Here is a 24,521-nt window from a genome sequence, read left to right as displayed (position 1 = left end):
AAGTGTCATCGCAGGACGTACCTTATACTATGCTTTGTTGGCTTAGATTCACAGCTTCCACACTTTTCCCCAAACTGCACAGAAATTAACAGAAAAAAAGTGGTGAATTACTTGTCCATGCTTTATATATCACATGTAAGTTGGCTGTCTTCACATATGAAGACAATAAAGGTAGTCTATGACTATGCCCACGTGGAGTAGCCAGTCCCTAAGATGGACCGCAAGGATCCTCCCTCCTGATAGTCATGACCTTGCTTAGTCATGACCTTGCTTACCTTCCTCCAACAATACGTCAGGTCTATTGGACATGTTTGCATACCCAGTAGAATAAGGCATAAATAAAGAAATTTCAGCCTGTGACTCTGGAGACCATAGGTCATAAAAGATACTGAAACTTCCTTCTTTCTCACTCTTTTTCTCTCTCTTTCTCAAATCACTCACTGTTGGGAAAGCCAGCTGTAGCTGTTTGAGAAGCCATATGGAGAGGTTCATGTCGTAAGGAACTGGGGCCTCCTGCCAACAGCCACATAAGTGACTTGGAAATGGAGCCTCCTGCCCCAGTCAAGCTGTCAGATGACTGCAGCTTCAGCATACATTTGACTGCAGCTTCATGAGTGATCCTAAGCCAGAACCACCCAGGTAAACTGCTCCTAGATTCCTAGTCTTCAGGAACTGTGTTAGATGTTAAATGCTTAATGTTTTAACTCACCAAGTTTGGAAGTGATTTTTTTATGCAAAGTAGATAACTAATACTGATTTTGGTACTTAGATGTGCGAGTGGCTTTGGAACCAGGCAGTGGGTGAAGCTGGAATGATATTAAGAAGAGTATTACTGAGGAAACTCTCTGCCAAACATTACGGACTTTGAGAAGGCTTCCTGTGATGGCTTAAAGGGACATGAAGATAGTATTGGAAAACAGAGAAAGAAAGATCCTAGCCATGTGGTAGCTGGAATTTTAGCAACATTTCCAGCCACAGTCATGTGAAAAGTGGAAAATGTTTTATTGAACTAGATGATCCAGCTAGCGAGATTTCCAGGAAAAATGTTGAAAGTGCCTCCTTTTTGCTCCCTGCTGCTTATAGTAAATGAGATAGGAGAGCAGTAAACAAAAGGAATGGCTGTTATACATGAAGAAGTTGGGATTTGATTGTTTGAAAATATTTAATCCTCTGAAGATGGCAAAGAAATGGATTCTGAGCAAAGAGCAAATCCGGGGCACTGCCAGGAAAACCAGATTCAAAGATACAGTAAATACTGCGACTGAAAAATATTTTGATAAGATCTCAGATAGATTGAAGCTGGTGTTTCCACGTACATTTTACTCAAGCAAAAGGCCCTCCAAAGAGATTGGACCTCTAGGAAAATTAAGGATGTTATCCCTCAGCATTGTCTAGGAATCCATGGAAGAGAAGGGTTTAATCACAACAGGATTTGTGGTTGTGGCTTTTGTCTAATGGAGTAGACCCCAAGAAGATTCACAAGAGATCTAAAAAGGTTTAAGAGGATTATATCAGTATAAGCAATGCCAATTTGGACTAAAAGGGACAGAGAGAGTACATAACGAAAAGCCTTTGGACCCCGAAACTTCTATTGGCAGGATATGGGCTGAGAAGAATACTCACCTGAAAACACATATGCCTCTCCTGGAAAATGAGGAATGGCTCAGTTGAAACAAGACCCTAGTATGCAAAGTCACAAGCTGTGGAGAATAACTCCTGGCAGGAGTAGGCTGAGTTGTAATTAAAGAACTTTCAACATTTTCCCAGATGGATCTCAGAATTGCTAGGAACCAAGAATCCTATGGGCCACTTATTTCCCCCTTTTATGAAAAAGAATGTGGGTATGTGTAGCGGTTACTCTGTGCTTATGTCTGATGTATGAGGGACAGATGACTAGTTTCTCTAGTTCATAAGACCTCATATTGGAAGGAATTATACTTTATATATATATACATATTTTTTTTTGCGTGAGGAAGATCAGCCCTGAGCTAACGTCTGATGCCAATCCCCCTCTTTTTTCTGAAGAAGACTGGCCCTGAGCTAACATCTGTGCCCATCTTCCTCTACTTTATATGGGATGCCGCCATGGCATGGCTCAACAAGCAGTGTGTCAGTGCGTGCCCGGGAACTGAACCGGTGAACCCCGGGCCGCTGCAGTGGAGTGCGCACACTTAACCTCTTGTGCCACCGGGCCGGTTCCTATACTTTTTATATTTTAACATATGAAACTATACCCAAAGATCCTCACAGGAATCAGGGCTTCATTTAAATGACAAGATTCTGGACTTCAAGAAGATGCTGTAATGGATTGAGACTTTGGGGGGCTTTGAATGTGTTTTGTATATTTGGCATGTGGGAAGAACATGAATCATTAGATCCAGAGAGAAGACTGTGATAACCAGCTTGTAAGATGGCCTCCACTGATCCCCACTTCCTAGTACTCATGTCCTTGTATATTCCCTTCCCACATTATATCGTGGATGCTCTGTGTGTCCAATAGAATAAAACAAAAGAGACAGTGTGAGACTTTGAAAACTATAGGTCATAAAAGACATTGGAGATTCTTTCTCTCTTTTTTTCCCTCTAGGGGAAGCCACCTGCTATGTCATGAGGAACTTAATGGAACTCATATTTGAAAGAGATTCTCCAGCCCATATCAAGCCTCCAGATGATTGCAGTCTGGCCTCATAGCTTGATTGAAGCTTCATGACAGTCCTTGAGCCCAAACTACCCGCCTAAGCTGCTCCAGGATCTCTGGTCCTCAGAAACTATGTGAAAAAAAATGTTGATTTAAGCTGATAAATTTGGGAGTACTTCATTAACCAAAAATAGATATTTAGTATACCACGTATCCAAACTAATGGTGTGTGGTATAGCTGGTCTGAGCATCACCTTGTCTTATTGTCTCATCTTATAAAAAATAAAGTGGGAGATGGCAGAATCTATTATAATACTGAACAACAATAGCATCTAGACATTGTTTTTCTTGTATAATTTGCACTGAGCTGTTTTCTACAGAAGGATTACAGGCACTTTAACTGGTTGAATGAGATTTACTACGACTTGTTGCTCACCTACTATGTCAACTTTGCTTCCATCACTCCCATGTTGCAATCCATACTTTACCCACATGGAATTACCTATATTTCCCCAATGTGTTATATTTTTTGACATCTTTGCATCTGATGTTTCCTTTATTCTATTATCTTCTTGTCCAGTTCATAAACTCCTTCTCATCCTTTGAGAACTTGTTCAAATATTTCCTCTTTTATAATGTCTTCTATACTGCTTTCCAGAAAGTTGGCTCTCTTTTTTTTGCCTATTAATGTACCTTGGATATAATTTTTCTTAAAATCTATCATTCTATATCTCTATGTTTCCAGTGCCTCATCCAGTGCCATGCACAGAATACCTGTTATTACTAAATATTTTCTGGGTTAAGGAAAGAAAGAACAGACGAGACAGCACTCTGAAGACACCTGATGAATGTGAAATGCACAATAAAAGCTTAATAACCTCAAGTTCTAGAATAAAGAGATGCAATATGGAACTAGGTAGTGACAATTATTATTATATTCTTTCTAATATATGACTACTTTAAAAATTACATACATCTAACATATCACAAAGACAGACCACTTGATTTATTATAGAACTATACTTTTATTCCTGTAGAAAATAAAGCTGTGTTTTCTACTCTGGAGATTATTGGTGGGACTAGTTGAGTATAATTGTAATAAAGCTGCTGTATACCTATCTATATTTCCAGAGATCATAAATTATGCTTCCTGACTGGCATATCTACCAATGGCGTAAGAGAGGTCAAGCAATTGGACTTAGCCAAATTGAATCCCAGATTCCAGCATGCTTCATAAGACAGCAACTAGCAGGGCCAGGGAGAGGGTTTCAGTTGACTTCTCAACACATATTTACTAAACACCTGCCACATGCTTGAGCTTAGTACTGGACATGAACCCTGCTTACTAGGTTCTTACAATCAAATATGAAAAATAAGGCAGTGTGGAAAATGACTCTGATAGAATGATGGATATGATGCCATAAAAGATATAACAGGGGAATTGAGAAAAGGGAAATAGGAATTGTGAAGAATGATAGATTGTGATGGGCATGATGGGGAAGGTGGCATCTGAAATAGGATTTGAAGTATAGATACACACCCACATATTCAATAATTCATTCATTGACTATAAGAATTAGCATAGCATAGGATTAAGAGCATCACGTTTACAGCCAAAAAGAACAGAGCTAGAATCCTGCTTCTCTTTCTAATTATGTGATCTTAAATATATTATGTTACATTTCTGAGTCTCAATTTTATCATTTGTAAAATGAGGATAATAACAATAATTCCTCTCTCATAGGATTGTTAGGAAGATTATGTGAGACAATCTATGGAAAAATATTACACAACCTGGCACAAAAGCAGCAATAAATGCATTGAAGTTATTATTGCTCCCATTATAGCTATGATTACTATTATTATAGCTACCTGAAGACCCACAAAAATAAACTTATCCCTTTACTCCTTCATACTACCATGAGTGCCAGTATGACTTCAATATGATGCAGCCTCCATGTAATTACCAGAAAAGACCAAGAGAATGATATAATGATATCTCACTATCTCCACACCCATGGCAGAGTCTGAGTTTTTCATTGGTAAAGTGGAAGTAGATAATAAAGACTTTATAGAGTGATTGTGAGGATTCAATACAACAGTATATGGAGATTTCCTTCCATAGTGACTGGCAATAGAAATCGCTCATTAATTGGTAGCTATTTACATTATGATAGAATCGTACTATCATTTCCTGTGGATTTTCCTGAAAAATACCCCAGTTATTTAATATATAATAAACTAGTCTTTTCACTTGAATAAATTCTTCCTGAACAGGGCCCCAATCTATTTCTTTTTGACCTCTTTCTCTTATCTCTAATCCCACCCCCCAACCCATCAAAGCCCAGCTCAGAGAACAAGCTTATTGAATTGAGTGTTTTCAAACTACCTTTAGGTATAAAACCATCACTATCCCTACACATATTTGAGGCTGCTTCACACTTCCATGATATACATGCAAAAACCTGAGAGTTTTTTTGTTAAACCGTTCTATCATACTGATTTATCTTTTGGAATTAAAATTTCTAAAAGTTAAAAAGGATTCCTTTCTTATGCTTTTCCTTGACATATACATTTATTTCTTGGATATAATGAAGAGAAGTTTGCAAACTGTGAGAGAGTTTCATCAGAATAGCACATTTTGATAATATTTTAAAGGTGATAATAAGGAAGCATCCTTACTAATGGTTCTATTAGCATATTTCTTGGAAGTCATGTTAACTCTATGTGACAGAGTTGAATCTAAATTAATGAATAACTTAGAGATAACTCTAATTACATTTTCAGGTTCTTGAAATTATAGAGTAGGATAGTTTTAAGGTCATAGGCACTAGGATCAAATAGATCTATCTGATCTTATCTGGATTTTAACTATTTCCTGTGGGATTTTGACAAAAAATTACCTAATATCTCTAAGCTCCATTGTTCATTTGTAAAATGTTGATGAATATTATATTCACTTAGTAGAGCTGTGAGAATTAGACAAAACCATGGATAGAAAATGCATTAAACAATGCTGGCAACAGTAATTGCTCAATAAACATTGGCCAGTCACATCGTGGATTGCAAGCGTAATCTAGATCTCAGTTAGGCTCTCCCTGCTTCTCAATACCTGGATTGGATTAACTTGAACCCCCCTGTTTATATCAAATTTGTTCTCCATTATTTCTAAAATTCCAAGGGAGGTGGATTCTTGTAATCATGTTTCATGTCTGCTGAATTATTGCTTTTTGGCATTAATTTCAGGATTGTCCTTTTATTGCTGTTTGATGTTAATTCTAGCAAAACAAAGCATATCCTTCTGATTTTCTTATGAAAAAATTTCATTCTTACTAGATCCTACTGCCAAACTCAGCCTTAAATTTCACTTTTTTTTAACCATATCACAAAAAACTCATTAATACTCTCTGCCAAACAGCTGGACTGACCCCACGTCTCTGTCCTTATCTGATAATAATTATGCCACCACTGCCTGCCCTCCTCCAACTGCCCCCCGCCATACACACACATTAGAAAGTAGCAAGGACTGTGTTATTTGTGTTTAAAATAAGTTTATTTTTTATATTTCTTCGGCATTTTGAATAAAGAAAATGCAATTTTGTGTAAGTTTCTATCACCTTATGTATGCACAGGTTGAGTTGCTGTTAAGCACCTATCTAAGACTCAAAGGAGCCAGCCCTGGTGGTCTAGTGGTTAAGATTGGGCACTCTCACCACTGCAGCTGGTTGTTTCTGGTCAGGAAATGACACGTCCCATCTGTCGGTTGTCAAATTGTGGCAGCTGCATGTTGCCGTGATCTTGAAAGCTATGCTACCAGTATTTCAAATAGCAGCAGGGACACCCATGGTCGAGAGGTTGCAGTGGAGCTTCCAAACTAAGACAGACTAGGAAGAAGGACCTGGTGACCCACTTCTGAAAAAAGTGGCCATGAATATCAGTAGAGCATTGTCTGATATAGCACCGGAAGGTGAGAGGATGGAGCAAAAGACTGGGCAGGGGTCCACTCTGCTGTACAAAGGGTCCCTAGGAGCCGGAATCAACTTGACAGCACTAACAACAACAGCAAAGACTAAAAGGACAGATCTTTTCTTGCAAAGACCTACTTTTGGCCTGTTCTTGGGTTATAATTTGAGCAGCCTGCACCATTTTCAAGGACAGGCCATTTGTTCAAGGAATACAGGATTTAGAGTCAAAATTCATGTGTTCCCATTCTAGCCTCAGTATCTTCATCTGTCCAAAAAGAGAACTAATATTTTACCTGTCCAATACAGTGCTTGTGATGGATAAATTAAAAAACCAATATTGATGTGCTTTGTAAATCATAAAACATGATAGATCCATAGATTACATTGAATTGAATCGGGAAAGCATGGCTAAATAGAAAAACATGGACTCCAACATCAATAGACCTGAGTGATTGACCTTGAACAAGTCTTTTTACCTCCCTTTACCTCATTACCTCTCCAAAATGAGGCAAACAATAATAACTACAATAATAATATCTTTCTATAGGTCTGTTATAAAAGTTAAGAAAGATAATGCTTTTGAATATTTTTTAAAGCATTTTTGGAAAGATAAAGCTCAATAAATCCTTATTCCTTTTCCTTTCTCATATATTTGGTTCTGGGACTCAAGAACATTATCTTGCTCCTTGCCCAGAACTCTGTTAATTCTTGTCCTGAAAGAGATGCTGGTAAATCTGCTGCAGCTGACAGGTGGTAGTGTCTTAGCCGTGGGGAGCACAGGGGACACTACTGACCTTTGGCCTTGCTTGGATCAAGGGTCATGGGGATGATCATTTTAAGAACATTCTGCTTTCCTCTAATGCATTTTTAACTTCATCTGTTCAATTTCACTGTCAGGTTGCTGCCCGAGATGATCAGGAGGTGAGCAGCTTCCTGCTTGGTGCTGCTGACAGAGGAAGCATTACGTCCGGTTTCTGCCGAGCATAAGGTAGAAATGAAATTTGCCATACTGCTGCCCCTTTAAGAAAGAAGGGCTGTAAAAATTGCCATCTTGGTTTATCATCTTCTGTAATCATATGATGAATTCTTGCAATAAAAAATATTGTCTATAAGGCACTAGACACTGTGCTAGTTGCTAGGATTGCAGACAAGAACCCACAGTGGTCTTGTTCCCACCTTCACCATTCTCAATAAGGGGATGCTATGAGACTTCAGTTTTAACTCTTTGTGTGCTCAGCTTAAGGAAGGGACTCAAGATGAATAAATGATTACCACGGAGAGAAAGGAAAAGAACTTTTGAGTCTCTAGATCTCCTGGCATGCTTAGAGGCCATTGTGTTCTTTATGGGGTGGAACTTAACAGGGGTGAGGTGAGGGTGGCAGGAGAGGAAGCTGAAGAAATAGAGTCCACAGTGGGTGTAAACATTCACATCATGGGATTTACTATGGGAATTTACTTTATCCAGCAAGAAATCAAATGTTCGTTAGTAGGTAAGAGATTTTATTAGAAAAGTGCTCTAAAATTGTCAGTCTGATATACCATGCTCCCCCTTTCTTCCAGGGCATATGCAATTCCAGACTAGTCCCGACTCTTAGAAATGACTTCTTTCTCAGGCCAATGCTTTTACTCAGTGAACTCACCTGTTGACTTTGACTTCATTAATGCTGTTTGAACAAAGTCTCTGTGGGGGAAGACCTATGCTGGCAGCAGCTCTTACTCTGCAACCCTCTGCTACCCTCTTCTGGTGGGAGTCCATCACTGCAATTAGCCCTTCAAGTCCAGGTGAATCTATCTTCTCTAGGCATGGTTGATAATGGCCGAATTAGGGAAAACAACACAGGCAGACCTCATAGCCAGATCCAGCTCTAGGTTCTAAGAAACTGTCTTGTCCTAGAATTTGACATCTGCAGGCTATGGTAAGAGACTTCAGGTGGTGAGCCAGGCAAGCAGTCCATATCAGGCCAGTGACTCATTGAATTATTGGCATGTTCCCCCAGAGAGGGTAGGCATGACATTAGTAACGAAAAGATTGCTTTTCACTAGACCACATTAGGAAGTACAGGCAAAAGGTAGATCAGCACCTTTTTGTGAGACCTTCTCTCATCATCCTATTTAAAATTATAATCTTCACACTTCTATTTCCATCCTTGTTTCGTTTGTCTCCATAATGTTTAATCACCTAACAGGCTATATTTAATTGTTTGATTTTGTTAGTTGTCTGTAAATGCTATTAGAAAAGAAGCTTCAAGAAAGCAAGGATTTTTCTTTTTCCACTGTCACTGCTGTATCCCTAATACTTAGATTAGGGCCTGACATGTGTTAGTTGATCAATAAACACTTTCAGAATAAAGGACTATCAGTAGGAATCAGACTCTGGTCACTGGGCTGTAGATTGGGGCCAGAATCTGCCCAGTACAAACACAATGAAGTGCCCCATTCCTGCTGCTTATAAGTGAGAGCCAGGTACAGGACGGTAGATTTGAACTGAATTACCAAAACTGAACCCAAGATTAGTCACACTTTTGGTAAGTGTGCTTGGTAGGTTTGGCTAGAGTTCTCAAGTGTTACGGTTTATAAGAATCACTTGAGAAGCTTGTTTAAATGCAGATTCCTGTATCCCTGCCCCCAGAAATTATAATTCGGTAGGTACGGATTGGGATTCCAAAATCTGGATTTTTAACAATTTAACAATTTAACACTCCCAAGATATTCTGGTGGAGGAAGTCCTCCGATGTTACTTTGAGAAAACAAATGACTCCTCCATGGTTCAAGATGAAAATCATTCTTAGAGATTGAGGAAGATCCTGCAGGTGGGGATTTTGCCTGTGGAAAAGAAGGGTTTCAGAGGCTGGGAACAAGTGCATCCTAAGGGTTCCAGAGCATCATTGTTCAATGTACTTTCTGCAATCTTATTCTCAGAGATTACGTTTTAATACTCAACAAATGATTCTGATACCAGAAGCCCCAAAAGTCGTACTTTGAGAAGTCCTGGCATAAAGGGAAGAGAAGGGAAATAAAAAAAAAAAAAAACCTATTATGTGCATGTGCCAGGCACTGTGCCAAGAAAGCTTTACACAGAGGTAAATATTATTGCTGTTATTTTACAGATGAGAAAAATGAGAACCACACACTATGGAAGTCCCTGAGGTTACACTGATAGGAAAGAAGGGAGCTGTGACTCAGATGAAATCAGCCCTGAATCCACTGTCCATGTTCCCTTTACTGCCTTAGGTTTTTCTAGGATTCACACTGATCATCCTGTAGCACACAGATAATTTGACCAAGTGTATTTAGTTGTGTCACCCCTGCCAAAATCAAGTATAGAATCTTACCGTCATCCCAAAACGTTCCCTGGTGCCATTTTGCAATTATTCCCTTCCTTCTTCCACGGCTTCTTGCCAAAAGATAATCTGATTCTATCCTTATAGTTTTGCCTTTTCCGGAATTTATATAAATAGAATCGTGCTTTATGTAGCCTTTTGTGTCTTGATTACTGAAGCTTTGCAGTAAACATTGAAATCAAGTAGTGAGTCTGATTCCTCCAGCTCTGTTCTTTTATTATAAGTGTTTTGTCTATTCCAGTTCTTTTACTTTTCCAAATAAATTTTTTAAGCTTGTAAATTTCTACTCCCCGAAAAAAGCTTGCTCAGGGATTGATGCAGCTTGAATTTAATCTATAGATCAATTTGAGGAGAATTTGAGTCTTCTAATCAATGAAGACAGTTTATCTGTTCATCAACTTAAATCTTCATTAATTTCTCTTAGCAGTGTTTTGCAATTATCAGCATACAAATCTTGCACGTATTATTAGATTCATCACTAAGTATTTCAGACTTTTGGTGCTATTGTAAACAATATTTTCTTATTTGAATTTCAAAATGTTTATTGCTAGTCCTACAGCCCAGAAAATGAGTGCCTTCTTAAATTTTATACCCTAGGTTACTCTTTTGCCTGACCTTAATGCCCCCTGGATGGTATATAGAAATACAATTAAATTTCATATATTGAATTGTGTCCTGTGATTTTGTTAAATTTACTTATTAGTTCCAGTAGCTTTTTTTAGGTATACTTTTTGGTATTTTCCATATAGACTATAATGTCATCTGTAAGTAAAGACTCATTTCTTCCTCCCCACCCCCCAAAAAAACATATGTATTGTTTGTCTTTATCTTATCATATTGCTTTACTTAGGATCTACCTCCAGTACAATATTCAAAAGATTTAGAAAGAGAAGACATTTTTTACTTGTTCTTGATTTTTAAGGGAGAAAGCATCCAATCCTTCACTCTTAGGTGAAAGTTTTTTTACAGATGCTCTTTATTAGGCTGAGGAAATTCCTTTTTATTCTAAGTGTGCTGAGAGTTTTTATTATGAATAAATGTTGAATATTTTTCAAATATTTTTATACATCTATTGAGATAATTATAAGGTTTTCCCTTTTTTTTTGATATTTTGTTCACATACTGAGTCATATTATTTTCCATTGCTGACATAATGCTGCATTTACGAGATAAAACATACTATCATGATATGTTATACTTTTTTATATATTTCTCGATTCAATTTGCTGTAATACACCAGGAAAATATTAGCCAAATTATGATCTAATTGACTTCAGAATAAGTGACAAAGATGGGCGTGATATGATTATAAAGAGTCGATTCTACAAGAATATGTAATGATCCAAAATGGGTATACACATAACAGAGATTCAACATACAAGAAATAAAAACTAATAGAACCAAGAGGAGAAATAGACAAATCCACAATTGTAGTTGTAGACTTCTATACTTCTCTCATAATAATTGATAAAACAAGTTGACAAAAATTTGTAAGAAGACCTGCACTAAACTATCAACCAACTTGGCCTAATTGTTTTCATTGAACACTATAATCAACAAAACATAGAACACGTTTTTTCAAGTGTGTACAGAACACATCAAGATAGATCTTATTCTGGACCTAGAAAATGTCTCAAAAATTTAATGTAAGAGAAGAAATCATTGCATTAGAAATCAATGAAATGGAAATCAGAAAAATGATAGAAAAAATTCAATGAAATCAAAAGCTGGTTCTTTGAAAAGATCATTAAAATTGATAAATCACTAACCAGACTGCAAAATACAAATTATAAATACTAAAAATGAAAAGATACTACATTTATTAAAGAGACAATACTTTGTGTGTGAAGGCAAAGGATCTGAATGGCCAAAAATTGTTTTATAATTTTTTTATTGTGGTAAAAAACACATAAAATTTACTGTCTTGACCATTATTACGTATACAGTACAGTGGTGTTAATTATATGCACCTTGGTAAGCAATGGATCTTTTCATCTTGCAAAACTGAAAATCTAAACCCATTGAACAATAACTCCTTTTTCCTCCTCCCTCCAGCTTCTGGTAACCACCATTTTACTTCCGTTTCTGAGTTTGACTATTTTAGATACCTCATATAAATGGAATCATGCAATATTTGTCTTTTTGTGCCAGATTTATTTCACTCAACCTAATGTCCTCAAGATTCGTCCATGTTGTAGTATATGACAGGAATTCCTTTTTTTTTCAAGGCTGAATAATATTCCATTGGATGTATAACCACATTTTCTTTATCCATTCATTCGTTGATGAACATTTAGGTTGCTTCTACCTCTTGGTTATTGTGAATAATGCTGCAATGAACATGGTGCAAATATCTCTTTGAGATTCTATTTTTTATTCTTTTGGATAAATACTCAGAAATGGGATTGCTGGATCATATGGTAGTTCTATTTTTAATTTTCTGAGAAACCTCTATACTGTCTTCCATAACAGCTGTACCATTTTACATTCCCACCAATTTTGCACAAGGGTTCCAGTTTCTCCACATCCTCACTAACACTTGTTATTTTCTGTTTTTTTTGTTTTTGTTTTTGCTACTGGCCATCCTAATTGGTATGAGGTGATATCTCATGATGGTTTTGATTTGCATTTCTCTGATGATTAGTGATGTTGAGTATCTTTTCATATATTTATCAGCCATTTGTATATCTTCTTTGGAGAAATATCAATTTAAATCCTTCTTACCTTCTCCCAGTAACTTGTAGGGATGCTCTTGTCCAGCTGATCTCTCAAAAATTCTTAGAGGAAATTTTGACCTCATTTCATCTCTGGAGACCACAGGGTAGAAGCGCCCTTACTGTCTTGTTGGCTTCATAAATATTAGTGTTCATGCTGTGTGGGGACTGATTCAGAGCTTTTATACACCTACAGTTCTATGCCGAAAATAAGATGAAATCATTTGTTTCCTAGGCAACAATTTCATGGAACATGTATAGTTTTCCTTTGAAGGTGTCTTAAATGGTAAAATTTACTATTTACTATTTTAATGTGTTCACTCTTTTTTTGTTGGCAGGGGCAAATTCGCCCTAAGCTAACATCTGTTGCCAATCTTCCTCCTTTTTTCTTCCTTTTTCCCCCTCAAAGCCCGCAGTACATAGTTGTGTATAGTTATAAGTTCTTCTGGTTCTTCGACGTGAGCCGTCGCCACAGCATGGCTGCTGACAGACGAGTGGTGTGGTTCCACACCCAGCAACGGAACCTGGGCTGCCAAAGTGGAGCAGGCCCAACTTTAACCACTAGGCCATCAGGGCTGGCTCTGTGTTCTCTTTTTTAAAGTACCGATCTAAACCACGTGCTTTAGCGTGCATAGATTGTTAAGTTAGGCAACTAAAATCTGACCAAGTTCTAAGTTGTGCACAAGGAGGGCCAAGTACTCTTTTCTGTGTAAACTTTATCTGGAAGATAAAAAGTGGGTGGAGTATTAGGACAGAAGGAAGGCAGGAAGAAAAGAAAGCAGGAAGGCAGGAAGGAAAGAAGGAGGGAGGAAGGAAGGGAAGGAGGAGGGAGAGAGAGGGAGGGAAGGAGGAAGAATTTACTAAGGAATGTCTATGGGATTGTTAAGAAGATTAAAGCAAAATACTTATCTTGATGCTTGGCACTTATTACATGCTCAAAAAATGGTAACATTATTATTTTTTATTTCATTAAACTAAAAATAGTTATTTCTGTGTCAAAAACTTAGGCAAGCACTCAAGTGTTAAGTATATCAGGAAGCAGTCTGCAGTGTGTCTGAGATGGTACATTTAGATCTATGACATCAATGCAGGTAAGGCATTGATAGACTGAGACAGACAAATCTCTCCTTTGTTGGCCTATATTGATATTAGAATGTACAGATGTGAAATATGGGTGAATTTCACCCAGTTCTTCAACTATTTAGCACCTCCTGTCTGGAGGATTTTACAAGAAGTATCTTATATGCGTTAACTCTTAAATTCTGACATCCCTAGAAGAAAGATATCATTGTTGATATTGTAAAGATATGAAACACATGCTCAGAGATTTTAAATGTTCAGATCAAGCTTGCAAGAGCTATTGAAGTCTAAATTGTAGAATTCAAACTCAGGTCAGATCCTTGATGTCTAACCACACACTAATCTAGAGGTCCTCTGCTTATTCCTTTTTCCCGGGGAAATGGGTGTGGAATTTCCACAATAACAAAAGTAGCTAAATAATATTTGACAAAAGATGCTAGACAAATCAGGTGTGGCTTATCTAATAGAGTAAGAAACTGGTACTACCTGATAATCCAGGTTATGAGTAGGACATAAGTCAAAATTATAAATTATTTGGTAGTACTTTTCCACCAGAGACCTTTAGAGCTGGGTTAATAGCACAATTTTTTTCGTTGTTGTTGGTGAGAAGATTGGCCTTGAGCTGACATCTGTTCCCAATCTTCCTCTGTTTACTGTGGAAGATTGGCTCTGAGCTAACATCTGCGCCCATCTTCCTCTACTTTGTAAGTGGGACGCTGCCACAGCATGGCTTGATGAGCGGTGTGTTGGTCCACGCCCAGGATTCGAACCTGGAACCCTGGACCACCAAAGTGGAAGGCGTGAACTTAACCATGATGCCACCGGGTCAGCCCGACAACATAATTTGATAAACACATATCATAGTAATTCATGGCATTATTATTTCAAACCTGAAACCTTCCTGGGTTCATCATCTGTATGAATCTCAGAAACACAACTGCTACAGAATAGGTTCATGGTGAACTCTAGGAGAGAACCACATCCTGTCCCTTTTTTTCTTCCTCTGTTTTAAGTTACTTCAAAAATATACCTCAGAAAAGAATGCACTGAAACAGGACACAAATAACAGCCACTAGGTGAACTGGCACCCAACCTTCAGCTAGTTTTATATACTGCAAAATTATGACTTCATTTAGTTGGCATTAGATATTCTTACATTGATATACTTGCATATTTTAGAGGAAATAGTTTACAACAAATTTCAGTTAAGTCTTCTTGATGTATTTTTCAAACTATCAAAATATAAATGTTCTTGTCAGTTAAAAACATATTTTCCTTGGGGCCAGCCCGGTGGTGCAAGCGGTTGGGTGCACGCGCTCTGCTGCGGCCGCCTGGGGTTCGCAGGTTCAGATCCCTGGCGCGCACTGACGCACCGCTTATCAGGCCATGCTGTGGCAGGCGTCCCATATAAAGTGGAGGAAGATGGGCATAGATGTTAGCTCAGGCCCAGTCTTCTTCAGCAAAAAGAGGAGGATTGGCAGATGTTAGCTCAGGGCCGTTCTTCCACACACACAAAAATAATAAAATAACAAAACAAAACAAAACAAAAACATATTTTCCTTTATCTTTTCCAGAGTTGGGTGTAATCTTCCTATAGGCTGATGACATTGCATTGTTCTCCTTAAAGACTGGCTTGGACAGAGGCATTCAACCAGTTCAACTTTCCAGCTCTCTCCTGTGGATAATAAAAGTAAACTTCTCAGTTTCGTCAGTTTGGACCCAGACTATTAGAGCCATATTGACAAATAAGATGCTCTGAGAAGCTTCAGTTGATGAGGCTCTGAAACTGAACATGCTTTTGCTGAGAGTGGATTGAACATTTACATGCCCTTTTAACAGTGTTTTAACCATATTACCTTGGATGAGGCATGATGAGGCCAGCCACACACCAAAAGTGAGAATCTGGGTCGAGTTTTACAGTTTTGTTACTCACACTTCCCTGGGAAGAACACAGCCTGCCAGGCAGGGCCACTCAGGGGAAACACCAAGATTGGTCCGGAAGCAGAAGGACAGAGGGGAACTGTGGGCAACTGCCTTTATTGTGGTTTCCAATAGGTTTCCAATCCTGTGTTCAGGATTAGCTGCTTTGAATACTTTCAGCATGCTTTGGGGCATAAGGCCTGTCCTTGGTTATCTGGTACCTGGTGTTGGGAAAATTAGGGCAGATGTATAGTGGCCTGGAGTGTGAGGGCCTGATATGGGATCCGGTTGGGGTGTGGACTTAATTGGCAACTCAAGGGAAACTATCCCTTGGTAGTACTTTACCACTAGCTGGGGCCTCAAAATTTGGTCAAGACCACATATTTAAAACTGTATTACGAACAGACATAGAGAAGTTAAGGTGTGTATCTTGCTGTTGTTGTTGTTTGTTTTGTTATTGACTCTCAGATACTTCAGTTTTCTTGTGGATTAGATTATAAAGTTTCTCTGCCACATGTTTAGCAACTTGTTTCATTTTCCTCCTGGGTATAAGATTATGGGAAGACTAGGTTTTCCAACCTCCCTTATAACTAAGTTGGGCCATGTGACTTAATGCTAGCCAACAGAATATGGGTAGAATTGATACCACATGCGGGTCTGGCCATAAAACCCTGACCTTCCCCTTTCCCACTCCATAGACATTTGGAAACTATATCTTGAAAATAACAGAGTCACATGATAGAAGTTACCCAGGTCCTAAATTAATATATAGCAGAAAAGACCCATTTTCTGCACCTTAACCCCTAACTGCCCCGCTGTGTCTGCTGACTAACATGAGCAACCAGTAAGTCTGAGGTTTAAGGATTTATCTGTTACAGGAGCTGTGGTTAATTATGCTAACAATAATTAACTTGTCTGTGGATTCTTGGTTTTTTTCTGAGCAATGATATTATTAGATGGAAAAATTTACAGTTCATATCTGATAGGGTAGAAATTATGATGCTAGTAATATATGACATTAACACTGTCACATTCCTACATAGTACAATGGAAACAATTTTTCTCCATAAGTTTAGGGAGGCTGTTTTTTCTCTTTTGTCACTATTCTCAATTACAATTTCTTGGTTTCACAGAGATCAGCTCTGAGATAAGAAATCTTGAGATACAGGAAAGCTTTTCATTGGTCCTAGCTTAGGAGCTTCTAGAGGGGAGGAACTTTTTGTTCTTGTCTTTCATTTTCTTTTTGCAACTCAATCTCTTTCTAACCCACAAACACACTGGTCAGCATGGAGTCACATATATAGTAGTTTTATATTATATATTTATTTGTTTAAATTTATGGACACTTTGATATTGTTGCTTAAGCCATTTAAAGATCTGTTTTATATTTTAACCAGGCTGATTAGAGGATACTTGTGGAAAACACTCCAAAGCATCACCTGCTAGATTTCAAAGCATGGAGCTAGGAAACCCCCGTTGCATATTCTTTGCCATCTGTGGCGCCTAACGTTGTTCCCCATGGTTACCTTATGGATTATAAAAAACCTGCTTCCAGGAAATATGCAGAAATGTTACAATTGATTGATCCTGGTAAAGCTAGACAAGGACTGAAAACATTGATAAGCTCATCTGAAGTCCAGTTTTCCCATTACTCAAATGTTCTGAGAGGTAAAGGGATCCTTGAGAGATCATATACTATACTCATTACACAGATTCTAAGATGTTTTACATATATATGTGTTTTCGTTATATGTGTTATATTGTGATATATATATATATCAAAATCAGTTTTCTTTGTTTTTATGTAAATTCTCTAGCAATCCTTCTCCATTCTTGTAAAAAATAATAAATATTGTTGAAGGAACAAAGTTGACTCATCCCATTCCTCATTTTTCCTACTATGGAGACTGAGGCAGTCAAACCAATATCCTTTCCATCTCCCTCAAGGAATTAGTTATTTCCTCCTTTGTGCACATGCCATTATCACTCTGTCCTTTCCAAGTCACATTTCTCTTCTCCTTCAGAAGGTAAGAATTTTCTGAAAAATAACATGTCACTTTGATCTATTAATTAGATTTGTAATTTGTAACTCTATAATATTTGAGTGCTTCTGTATGTTTCACAGTCCTGAGATTGGAGGCTTTCTCAGAGTAAATATGCAATGAGTGTTTATTGAATGCCTTCAAATCTACTTCATGAAAATGTTCTCTGCATACCTGATCATGAATACTTTAGGGTGAAAACTCTGTCTGTGTAGATTATCTCTTATGACTTGCCTCAATCCAAGACTCTATAGATTGCGGAAACTTTATTTATTTAACTCTGCACTAGATTGTGGGAGATATAATAATAATAATATATTAACAATACATAAAATTAACAATGCAATATATAATAATATATAACATACATCATAATACATTAGCTAAAGTCATACTATTTGTCCTCATGAAGTTTACTCTAGCAGGAGAAACATACATAAATAAATACCAATACAAATGCTTATTTAGTTTCTATCATAAAAAGAGTTTTAAAAGTAATGAATAGAGTGTACAAGAGTGTATAACAGGCAGACCTCATCTGGCCTCAAGAGCTATGAATGGTTTCTCTGATAAAGTAACAGTTTAAGCTGAGACCCAAAGGATGAGTAGGAGCAAGTCAGTAAATATTTTTGCCTGACTTCAATATTATTCACCAAATTCCTCACCGTGATTTTAATTATTTACTGACATTCACATTATTATTTGTCAGGTAAACCTCTCTGGGGCATCAGATAGTTTTTATTTTTTTAATTAAAAAAAAATTTAAATTGAAATATAGTTGACATATAACATTGTATTAGTTTCAGGTGTACAAATCATGATTCGACATTTATAGATATTACAAAGTGATCACCTTGATAAGACTAGTAACCATCTGTCATCATACAAAGTTATTACAACATTGTTGACTATATTCCCTACACTGTACATTACATCGCCATGACTTATTTATTTTATGACTGGAAGTTTGTACCTCTTATCCCCTTCACCTATTTTGCCCATCCCCCTAGCCCTCACCTCTGACAACCATCAACTTGTTCTCTGTATCTATGAGTCTGTTTCTGTTTTGTTTTATTTGTTCATTTGTTTTTAAATTTAAAAAGTAACTCAAAGGTGAAAACTAGAATCTGTGTAGGAATACAATGTAGGAATTCTAAATTCCTGATTATTTCCAAAGAACTTTCAACCAAAGACTACAGGTAATTATATATTTACCCCGTTTTCTAGTTAATAGAAAGGAACTTTGAAAATGTAGCAATGTTCATATTAGCATTGCATTTATGGCTGTGCTAAACTTGTCTTCAAGTTGTAAAGTAGATAAATTCACAGTTTTTTTTTAAAACAAATAGTTAAGAAAAAATTTGTTTTTATTGCACGTTATCCAAATATGAATATACGCATTGCAATCAGTTACTTTATATGTACAAAAATAAACCACTGTTTATAACAGGCATCCTCCATGTCCTATGGGGACTGCAGGCATCCTCCGTGTCCTATGGGGACTGCTTTGAGATTCAAACAAGAAAATAAATGTGAAAGAGCCAAGGAAAGGGTAAAGCACCAAGCAAAGGACATATGTTATATTTGTGACACTCTTTTCCAATTTCCTGGTTTTATTTATTTATTTTTTTTGTGTGTGAGGAAGATCAGCCCTGAGCTAACATCTATGCTAATCCTCCTCTTTTTGCTGAGGAAGACCGGCTCTGAGCTAACATCTATTGCCAATCCTCTTCCCTTTTTTTTTTTCCCCAAAGCTCCAGTAGATAGTTTTATGTCATAGTTGCACATCCTTCTAGTTGCTGTATGTGGGACGCGGCCTGAGCATGGCCGGAGAAGCGGTGTGTCTGTGCGTGCCCGGAATCCGAACCGGGGCTGCCAGTAGCGCGGGGCCACCAGTAGCGGAGCACGCCTACTTAACCGCTAAGCCACGGGGCCGGCCCCCAATTTCCTAGTTTTAAATAACATTTAAATATGTACAAACATGAGAATTTAGGAATGATTCAAGAGATTATTTTTAATGAAGGCTCAAAGTCAACAAGAAGAAATGAAAGAAAAGAAAGAAGACAGAAGAAAAACCTCCAAATAAAATAAATTTTTTTAAAAATCAGCAATGGATAATTTCGAGGATTCCATTAAAGTTATGAATGGCAGGATTAAGGTGATTGTATAGCACAAAAATGAGAATGTACTTAATGCCAATGGACTATACACCTGGAAATGGTTAAAATGATAAATTTTATGTGAAATATATTTATCACAGTATAAAAAAGTGATTGTATAGTTGATAATACAGTAGTTTAAAATATTTGGTTAAATACAATATAGATTTGATGCAAAGATTCTAAATAAAAGATTAATAAATAAAATCCAGCAGAATAGTAAAATTATAATAAACCATTACTAAATGAAGCTTATCTCAGGGATTAAAGAATATTTTATTATTGAGTAACCTGTCACCTAATTTTACCAAGAGTAACAAGTCATAAATAATCTCCAAAAATGTTATAAAAATTGTTAGAATTCAACATCTATTTTTGATAAATTAGCAATAGATAGAGATGCATCACGCTTACTGGAAAACAGTAGTCTCATTAAAACCAGAAACAAAACAAGGCTACTGTTTATTACCACTATTATGTAGCATCATTGGTGAGTTATTGGACAAAGGAAGGAAAAGAAAGTTACACAAATTAGAAAGGATACAAAATTATCATTCTCTGGAGATCATATAATTGTTTACTGTAAAAGCAAATCAACTTTTTCAGAACTTTTAAAAGTCTAATAAAATTCTTACAAAGGATAACAAAATTTATTAAGCCAAAAATTAATTTACAAAACCCAATTATTTTAGAACAAAGGACACTAATAAAATTTCATGAAGTTAAGACTTCAATTTCAAATAAAAATTAAAAGAAAGTAAATTTAAGAACAAACAGAGAAGAACTCAATAAAAAAACTTTAGAGGACAACTGAGGGACACAAAAAGAAGGTTTTTGAGAAAAGTAAAAGATGCTTTGAGAAAGGAAGTCTCAAAATACAAAGACGCAATTCTGCCTAGGTTGCTTAAAATTTACCACAATATCAATAAAAATGCCTTGAGATTTATTTGATGGCAGGGTGTAGGTTAGAGAAACAGATTATTATTATGATTATTATTATTATTTGTAAAATAACCAGCAAAATTCTGAGAAAAGATGCTGAGGAGGGACTAACTTGATTGGATATTATATCAGAAAACTACAATAGATAATACTGTATGATAGAGGTTAATGAACAAATAGATAGATATGCTGTTCATTTACTATTATATTATTATAATATATTATTATATATTATATATATGGACCCGAATATAAAGTCTAGACCAGGGTTTCTCAGTCTTGGCATTAGCGACCTCTTAGGATAGATAATTGTTGCCGGGTGCGTTGTAGGATGTTTAGCCACGTCCATGGCCTCTAACCAATACATGCCAGTACCACTTCCAAGCTGTGACAATCAAAACATCTCCAGACACTGCCAAATGTTCCACAGGGGGCAAAGTTGCCCTTAGTTGAGAACTACTGATATAAAAATAAATCCAAATATAATTGGCTATTAAGTATATGATAAAAGTAGCGTTTCAAATTAGTGGAGAAAAGATAAAATATTTAATTTTATGGTTGGTACAACTTGATAGCCTTCTGGAATAAATAAAATTGGGTGTATACCTCACTATTTAGAATAAAATCAAATCTGGCAATTAAAAAACTTAAAATAAAAACAGAGACAATAGAAACCATAAAAGTACTAGAAGAAAATAAAGTTTGATTTTTTAACAATAATCTTTCTAAATAGGCTACAAACCCAGAAACAGTATTAGAAAAGTTCAATAAATTTGATTTCTCAAAAAATTTGAAAAATCTCATTTAATCAACACAAAAAACAAAGTCAACAAATAAATGAAAAACTAGAAAAATAATTGCAACTCACATCACTAAGATTTACTTTTCTTGTTATGAAAAGAAGTTTTACAAATCAGTAAGGAACACATAATAAACTCAAAAGAAAAAGTAGCAAAGGATAGCGATTGTTGAAATAAAAAGAAATACAACTGGATCTTAAGCATATAACATGATATTTTGACTAATTCATAACAAGAGAAATGCAAATTAAAATCGTACTGAGATTTTTTTCCTTTCATATTTGCCAGGATCACATATATGATGATATACTGTGTTAGTGTATGGGTAGGGAAGCAAGCTTATCTCGAAGAATGAATATGCATTCATTAGGAAAAGAGGGAGATTATTAAGAGCATTTCAGAAAGATATATATCCCTGCTGAAGTATTATCTAGAAAAACCTCTACAGAGGGAATTCTGAGGCTATGTGTCAAAATTACAACTGAAGAGGGGTCAGCCCAGTGGCATAGCAATTAAACTCGTGTGCTCCTCTTCGGCAGCCCGGGGTTCACAGGTTCAGATCCCGGGCGCAGACTGACGCACCACTCATCAAGCCATGCTGTGGCAGTGTCCCGTATAAAATAGAGGAAGATGGGCACGGATGTTAGCCCAGGGCCAATCTTCCTCACACACACACAAAAAATACAACTGAAGATATTCTTTGGGTATCTCCTAAATACATATTCTCCACAGTTGTGTGAAATGCCACATTGAATAAGAATATTTGTTATGATATTATTGATAATACCAAAATTCTGGAAAGAACTTAATTGTTTATTTATGGACACTGGTAAAAATTACAGTACATCTATACAAATAACATTATGCAACAATGAAAAAAATGAAACAGCCCTAGTTGTACCGATAAAGAAAAAATAAGGTGCAGAACAATGCATTTAATATGCTATACCCCGTTTGTGTAAAAATAAAGAACACATACGCATTTCAGATACATCTGAAAGGACATGAAAACTGAGGGATACTTACTTTCACTAATTACTCTATTATACCTTTTAAATGGTACACCATATGCATTTCAAAATACTCAAAACGAATACATGCAGGCATAGTGGCTGAAAGCATTCAGAGTCAGCACAGAGTATATCCTGTGTGGCTGCCCCGCTGACTCTTTGATTGGAGTTACCTGTCTCAGAATCACCCCTAACCAACGGAAAGGTCATCTTATTAGCCTTGCTTCACCGGTAGAAAGGGACTGATGAGACAGAATTAGTTTTGCCAGCTTAGAGCAGTCTTGGGCTACTCAAATGGAAAACTAATCGTGAGCATAGCAAGGGCGTAGAACACATCCACGCTTCTTTAAAATGATTTTATAGTTCATACCTGCCATTTGAAAATAAATATTGGGCAGCCATCATGGACATAAAGAACTCTGTAGGACTTTTTGCACTGTTTATACAGAGAGTTAGTGATTTTATTTTGAGTTTTATGGGTGTGCACCTTAATCATTCTATTCTTTGTGGGGCCTCTTCAGGGTCTTAATTCATCCTGGAATAAACCTGTCTCAGTGTCCAATGGATCTCATTCCCTGGATGACATTCTTTCCTTCTATCTTTATGTCAAATTAGCCATATAGTATCCATACTGAAGTTTCTTGCTAGGGTTGAATCTTGGCATGAACACCAGCACAGCTGTCTCACAATGAGAATTGCATGACCCTGGCCTGGCCATTGCCACCAGAAGCTTACAGGATGTTTCCTTCTCTTCGGATCCCCAGCAGATCACCTGGGACTGGAATGTCTCCATCTATCTGACTTCAAGGATCATCAGCAACTTCAGTGCCCTTGTGTACATATCAGATTGCTTCCTCCAGATGGTGATGCCCATCCAAACCCAATACAACTTTGCTGCCCTTCTTTGGTGACTGTGGGCAGAGATTCTAGTTGTATTTACTCCTTGAGGCAAGCTTTACAACTTGGTCATTTTCCATAGTCTCTGTGAGTTTGCTTCTTGGCTGAGAGAATACCAGTTAGCATAAGAAAGGAAGTAGGCCAAGAAATAGATAAAGCAGAGAGAATAAGCAGAATAACTAGGGTTATTCTGTGAGTGAGGGGGTATTCATTCATTTATTCTAACAATATTTTTTGATTGCCAGCTCAGTGCCAGGCACTGTGCTGTGGTTAGAAATCCTGAGATAAGTAAGGCCTGTTTGCTGTTCTCAAGCACTCAGATATTATTAGAGTAACTTTCATCAAAACTATTTCCAAATTTTCATAGAAATTGCCAGAGGCTTCACAACCAATGCTTTCATGCATTTTTAAAAAACCATCAATGACTATGTTGTATTAGTCTGGGTGTTGCTTTTTGATGATGCCACTTTGATATCTACTGTAAGTAATTACTGCAGGATGGAGGCTCTTTGATATCATGAACTGTAGGCCCGTGAGACAACTTAAAGTGGAGACGGGGTTGTTTCAAAATACCTGAGAGGATTTTGGCATGACCCTCAGCTGTGATCCTGCTCTTGCTTTCCAGTTATATGTGCCTGACTTTTAGTATATGTGACTATAACTTCCTAACATTTGATCACAAGATCTTAAATTTATGTCTCCTGGGTGCTTTCCAAGTGCTTGTAATCTGCCCTCACATAGCCTATCCTGGGTCTCATCAGACCATATTGTCACTGTTTTCTCCCCAACGTTCCCTACTAAGTTTTTTTTTAACCATTAGTCTTAATAGGTATTAATTTAAGTTTCTTTTTGTTTCTCATGAATTCATCGTTTATCAAAATAAATGAAAGGCAACTTTAAGGACGTCAATTCATGTAATCATTCCGTAAAGATTTGTTAGGCTGCTAAAATGTGACAGACGAGTCCTAACAAAGATGGTGGCATGATAGTGAGAAGGAAATGAACATTCATAG

At 36.9% G+C, this 24,521-nt stretch overlaps 1 protein-coding gene across 1 annotated transcript in view; it reads left to right on the top strand.

The window, feature by feature from the left end:
• GRM5 (glutamate metabotropic receptor 5) overlaps positions 1-24,521 on the top strand; it is a 668,354-nt gene that overhangs the window by 153,642 nt on the left and 490,191 nt on the right. The window contains exon 3 of the mRNA XM_087433566.1: positions 7,501-7,591. The gene's annotated coding sequence lies outside the window, so the exon portion shown is untranslated. The remainder of the gene's footprint in view (positions 1-7,500; positions 7,592-24,521) is intronic.

Source organism: Ceratotherium simum, chromosome 7 (assembly GCF_057802395.1).
Source record: "Ceratotherium simum simum isolate JZ-2026a chromosome 7, ASM5780239v1, whole genome shotgun sequence".
Lineage (NCBI taxonomy): Eukaryota > Metazoa > Chordata > Mammalia > Perissodactyla > Rhinocerotidae > Ceratotherium > Ceratotherium simum.
The sequence above is the reverse complement of the archived record's forward strand: the minus strand, read 5'-3'. Positions and strand labels throughout refer to the sequence as shown.